Raw genomic sequence first — 6,316 nt, forward strand, 5'->3', positions numbered from 1 at the left:
ATGACTAGGTCGAATGGTCACAAACTCCTGCAAGACCGTTTCAGGCTGGACATAAGGAAGAATTTCTTTACTGTCCGAGCCCCCAAGGTCTGGAACAGCCTGCCAGCGGAGGTGGTTCAAGCACCTACATTAAGCACCTTCAAGAGTAAATTGGATGCTTATCTTGCTGGGATCCTATGACCCCAGCTGACTTCCTGCTCTTTGGGCAGGGGATTGGACTCGATGATCTCTCGAGGTCCCTTCCAGCTCTGATGTCTATGAAATCTATGATGTCTATGTCTATGAAAGGGGTTAGGCCCCATTCCCTGCATGGTTGGATCAAGCCAGGGCCTGATGCAGTTGCACAGAACTGGCTCAGGGCTTCCGAATCCTGTTGTCATCAGCACGTAGTAACACTGAGCTTGGAAACATCTACCCCTGCTACTCTTACAGTGACAGCCCTTTGAGCCAGCAATGCCTCTCCCATGACTCCTGCCCCTGCTGCCATGCCACCCTGACCGCAGTCACCAGTGCTCCCTTTAATTTAGTACCCGGGACTTGCATGTCAAACACACTGGCTGCCCATACAAAAAACTAGAACTCTTGGTCCCATGCCACTTGTGGCACTTCCTGTTGGTTGGGCAATACTACTCTAGAGTGTACATCTGCAAATAGCATGCATATCGTAGCCAGAGACGTGACAAGACTCAGTGTGTGCCTGAAGTAGAGGCATCAGCCCCAAGCAATAGATGGTTACATAGCCAAGGTACATAACTCAGTTTACACAGACAAGGACTGAAGTACATTTCAAAAGAAGGGCTTGTACTGACAGAGTATCTGAATGCTTTTTGAATAAGTGGTAGCTGAGGAAATATCATCAGAAATGTATCTATCTGGAGGGAGAAATCATACACAAAGAATGTAAATATTTCTGCCTTCCTTGAATAATATAATATTGAATCAGGAAATATACCTGACCTGGCAGAGAGATTCATATCTGGGGGAAGTAAGTCATCTGCATAATAAACATATTCTCGGAGAGTTGAACATAAAAATAAAGTGTAAGAGATTCCTCTGATAGGCCAGAGGTACCTAGATAGCTTCTCCTTAAGAAAGTTTATTGAGCCTAACTTATTGAGCCTTCTAAGGAAAGCTGGAATACCCTGATAATCTGTCAGGTTGGCTGGCTGAGAACATAATTTTAAATGAAACTGCCGGGTGCAGGTGCTATCTCAAAAGCTGACTGTAAATTAGAGAAACAGGGTGAGATTTCATTTTTTTATTCCTTTGCATTCTATCTTCCTGTAACAGGGAGCTTGGGGCTTCTGATACTTTAAGGCAGAGGTTCTCAATCTTTTGCACCTTACGTCCTACCAATCATTTTGTCAAAAATCCCTGTCCCACCCTGGTAAAATCAAAGCCCCACTGTTCAAGATATCCATTGATTCATCTATTTGAAGTACAAACAACTTTGATTTTTTCAATCAGGCAATGAATTGAAGTCCCACCTACACGACCTTCAAGTCCCACCACTTGAGAAACACTGCTTTAAGGGAAGGCAGGCTGCAGGGACATGCAGGCTGCAGGTGGGGCAGAGGGCAATCAGGCGAGCCATGTGACTTAAAAGGCCATTCTGACCTGGAAGCCATGGCAAGAGGAGTTCCTGAACAGAAAGGCTGCAGCAAGGCTCTTGACTAACACCTGAGCTGGGGTAAGCAAAACTGATGGTTTAGGGATTGAGAATGTAGAGGTGGTGGAGGTCTCAACTGGCTTGGCAGCCCAAGGGACAGGGGTCAAGGCCAAGGAACAGAGCCACAGCTGAAGAGGGGTGAGAGTAGGGTTACTATATTTCCAGGATGAAAAAAGAAGACATGAGGGGGGAGAGGAGTGAGGAAAGGGTATATGATGGGGAGGGGCAGTGATATGCCTGTGTCCTGCCCCCCACCCAGTGCTGCCAGTGCTCCTCACTCCTGATCTGCAGCCCCCTGCTCGCCACTCAGCTCCTGTGCACACACACTATTATCTGGAAACAACTTGCCAGGACCCTGGCGTGGAGCACTTGACAGCCAATCACCTTGCCCACTGTTCCCAGCCCCAAGCATCCAAGCCACTAGCACCCAGGAAAAGTGGAGGCAAAGCAAAAATCCAGACATTTGCTCACATTTAAAAAAAACACCTGGACAGGAGGGCAGAGGGCCAGAAGAGAGGACATATCCAAGAAAACTTGGACGTATGGTAACCCTAGGTGAGAACAGGCAGGGCCAAGAGGCTTGCAGCCTGGGGCAGAGAGGGGGCAAGGACAGTTAAAGGCACTGGGGCCAACCATTGCAGAGACTGTTCCAGGTTTAGAGGTATGGTTTGACTGGAGTTGACACTGAGGCTGAAAGCCCATGGATGAAAGAGTCACTGGATTGAACTGTTAGAAATGGAGTATTGTTAGAAATGCACAGCTTGCATCTTGCATCTGATAAAAAAGAAACACTACCAAGGACTTTTTTCCTTGCCCAGCCTTGCCACAGCTCTTCCCATACTAAATCGCAGACTCTCCCCCAGCTTCTCCCTAGCCTTTCTCATGCAGATTACAGAAGCTGGAATTCAACTGACTGTGTCCTTGAAAGGGGGGCAGGGTTTAAACTCTTGGTGACCTATAGTAGTCTCTGAGTATGCTTAATTAGCTGATGCATATTTACCTCTCCGCCCTGCATACTTAAGTAGTTAATTATAATATACATGCGATATATGTAGTGATGAAACCACATGTATGCTTGTATGAAACGGAAGTGAGCTGTAAGAGTTCCTGTTTCTGCACACGTGCCCAGAAGGAAAAAGATAAATACAGCCTGCAAAAATTCCTTGGTGGGTTCAGAGTAATCTGAGTTTTTGACTCTGCTCTGACCCTATTTGCAAATACACCTTCTGTGCCATCTAATGTATGTGTGTCTGTGATACTTTGCCAGCCTCCAAGAAACGGACAGCAATTTTTTGCATCAGAACAATGGAGCCTAATGCCCAGTGATTGGTAACATCTGTAAGTCCTGGGCATGGCTAAAAGGGGAGATGAGGAGGCCATGTAACTATCCCTTAAGCAGTGACACTTATGTTCATGAATGTGAGATCTTGCTTTAAAATAAGTGTAGCTTCCTCCCCTTCTGTTGCATGAGGAGAGGTGTGGGGGGAGGCTTGGCTCAAACCCTGAGGCTTGGTGCTACCAGCCTCCTGCAAAACAAGCCCATCAGCAAGATAGAGAGGCCTTCAGGATACTACCCTGTGAAGTTCATGGTGAAGAAGCAATACCTAGAGAACCCAGGGAAGCTGAGGAAAGACTTTGCGTTGAAGATCCTCCAAGAACTGCTGTAGGTGAACTATGCCTACATTGGCTCATTGATATGTCAGGAGGGGAGGAATGGGAGCTCTGCTTTGAAGATGCAAAAAGCAAGGAACAATTTTGGGGACAACTGCAAGAAGCCTGAAATTTTTTGAATTTGCATTGGAAACCCCAAGAAGAGAGAGGCTGGTGACAATTACTAGACCAGAACACATTTAAAAGAAGAGGATTTGATGTTCTGGCTCAAAGGGCAGTGTGAGAGAGTAGGACAACTGGAGAAAGTCCAGTTTTGGGACTATGGAGTGGAGACTGGAAAACCAGAGCTGTGCTCAAAAGCAAGCCTGGGAATCCAAGGGAAGTGAAGTACCTCCTCACATCCATCTCCCTGGGCCCCTACAAGGGGGTCATCTTCTACCAGGGACAGCCCAAACTCTTCAAGTAATGTGGGAAGGAGGGCTACCTTATTGCACAATGCACAAAGTCTGTGCTGTGCGCAAGGAAAAGGGGCATGAACCCAAGGAGTGTGAGAAGGAATGGAAGCGTAATCTTTGCAAAAAAGAGGGGCACATCTTTAAAGAGTGCCCTGGTGCCTATGCAAGTGTGGGGAAAGGGGAAAAACAAGAGAGATTCCAGAAAGTAAGCCCCCTCCCACACACACAACACACAACTGGTGCCATGAAGGCAAAAAGTTTCCCACACACACACACAATGCCCCACTGCAACCAAAGGGGTAGGGACAGAAAGAAAGGAAGCAGGAAAGCCCCCGGAGAGAGAGGAGGCAGAAAAGGAACCGCTCTTTGAACAGGAGAAAACATCTCATGTTCAGAAAAATGGGATACCTTTGAAAAAAATGGTTGAGAAACTGGGTGGGGGTGGGGCATGGAGGATGAACTGGCTGAAGAGCTACAAAAAATAGAAAAGGAGGAAAGAGAATGGGAGACCCAAAACTCCCAAGTGGGGAAACTGAACAGTACCCAGAAGAGAAGGAAGGAAGTGAAGGCCCTGATATGGAAGTCCAGGCAGGAGAAGGGGAAATCCCAGAACCCCTAGAGGAAGACCAGAACTCCTGGGTTCACCCCCAGCAAAGGAAGAGAGCCAGGTCTCCTTGGGCACAGTCCAGAGAGCAGGAGAGGTACCAGATCCCCAAAAGGGCCATGCAAACAGATGGAACAGAAAAGTCAAGGAAGGAAAATAGCCTGGGAACCCCTAAACCTCATCAATGAAAATGAGAAAGATCCAATCCCTCAGCATATTTCTACTCATGGGGGTCCTTATAGCCTCAATGAATGTGAGAATCATGCTTAGGGAGGAGAAATGGGACACCATTGAAATGGTCCTGGGCATGGGCGACTGATGTCGTCTTAGTCAGGGAGGTCATGTGGCCCACCCAGCAACCAGTCAGTGACCGGGGGAGGGAGAGTCCCCCCACAGCTGATCACATTGGCTGGGAAGCATCAATGGCGCTCCCACTCCCCGGCTGGCACTCGCAGGGGGGACAGTGGCGCTCCCGCCAACCCGCCCTGCCCATCGCCTAAGTGGGGAGCGTGGCCTGTCAGGGGGTGCAATGGTGCTATCAGGGAGTGTATATGCATCCCCATGCATCCCCTATGCATCGCCACTGGTCCCGGGGTCACTGCAGGCAGACATCCTTTGTCTTAAGGAATGCCCTGTCCAGTTCTAGGGACTATGCTGATTTCAAGAAGAGGTGGCAACATGGCCCCTCCTTGTGGCCTGGAAACAGTAAGGACCAGGCAAAAGGGTCAGTGCTTCTGAAGGCAACAATGTGGCCTTCATAGCACAGAGAAATCATTGCCGGCAGGTTGCTACAGGTCGCCCTGGTAACAGAAGGGACTTTTGAGATTCTGAATGTATACGCACCAGCAAATAGGCATGTTTCACTGTCTTTCCTGAAGAACATGACTCTAGCGCTGCCCAGTGGCTGACCAGTGATGATTGTGGGTGACATGAACTGCATCCTTGAGATGGGTGACAGAATAAGTGGAGGTCAAATAAAAGGACTGGACAGATCCTCCAAGCTGCTGAAGCAGCTTATCTGTGAACACAGCCTGGCGGATGCGGCAAAGAGGTCACAAGTCCAGGGGGAAATTTCACCTGAGTAGACCCCCTGGGGCAGTCCAAATCATGCATAGATTTTATCCTCCTCCAAAAAGGGTGGAAAGTAGCCAAGGCTGAATCCACACCAGTCTGCTTCTTGGACCACTGCCTCCTAACAGTTAAAGCAGAAATGTAAAGTAAGTGTAAAGAGAAGTAAAGGCATTTGGAAACGGAATGTGACTGCTGGAAGATAAGAAGATGCAGCACTATGCAGGATGGAAGACCCTCAGATCCAGAAACTGTAACCACGCAGAATGGCGGGCCAGTGTCAAAGAGAGAATAAGGAAATTCTTCAGGAAAGCCAGAAGAAGGCGAGCCTGGTTCCAGAGAAGGCAACAAGAATGCCTCAACCGCAAACTACAGAGCCTGCATAAGCAGGCAGCACGTTGGAATGTGACGGAGGCAAAGACCCAGATGGGGGCATGGTACAGAGAACAGGCCAGGAAAATCTTCTTGGCCCAGGCCCCCTGCGTGGAGGAGGGCGAGGAGTGGTCTGCTTATTTTAGCAAGATAAAGGAAACCAAGAAAGTAGCAGTGACCAGCCTGGTAGATGGAGATGGAGTGGAACACCAGTCAAATGAGAGGATGCTGGAGACTGCAACAGCATTCTACCAGGAGCTGTACATGGCATGACTGGAGGGCCCCAGGGCAATGTAGGACTGCCTGCAGAGACTCACACATGTCCTCGGGGAGCACAAGGAACAGAGGCTGATGGAGGAGTGGATGCTGGAGAAGATCAACATGATACCCCACAGCTTCGAGAATAGTAAGACTCCTGGGGCAGACGGCCTGCCCAAAGAGTTCTATGTTGCTTTCTGGGACCAAGTGGGCCCAGATCTGCTGGAGGTATATAGAGAGAACTTGCAGGAGGGCCACCTGGGAGTGTGGATGGAGGAA

This window comes from Crocodylus siamensis, chromosome 4 (genome assembly GCF_052110815.1).
Source record: "Crocodylus siamensis isolate JL-2025a chromosome 4, ASM5211081v1, whole genome shotgun sequence".
Lineage (NCBI taxonomy): Eukaryota > Metazoa > Chordata > Crocodylia > Crocodylidae > Crocodylus > Crocodylus siamensis.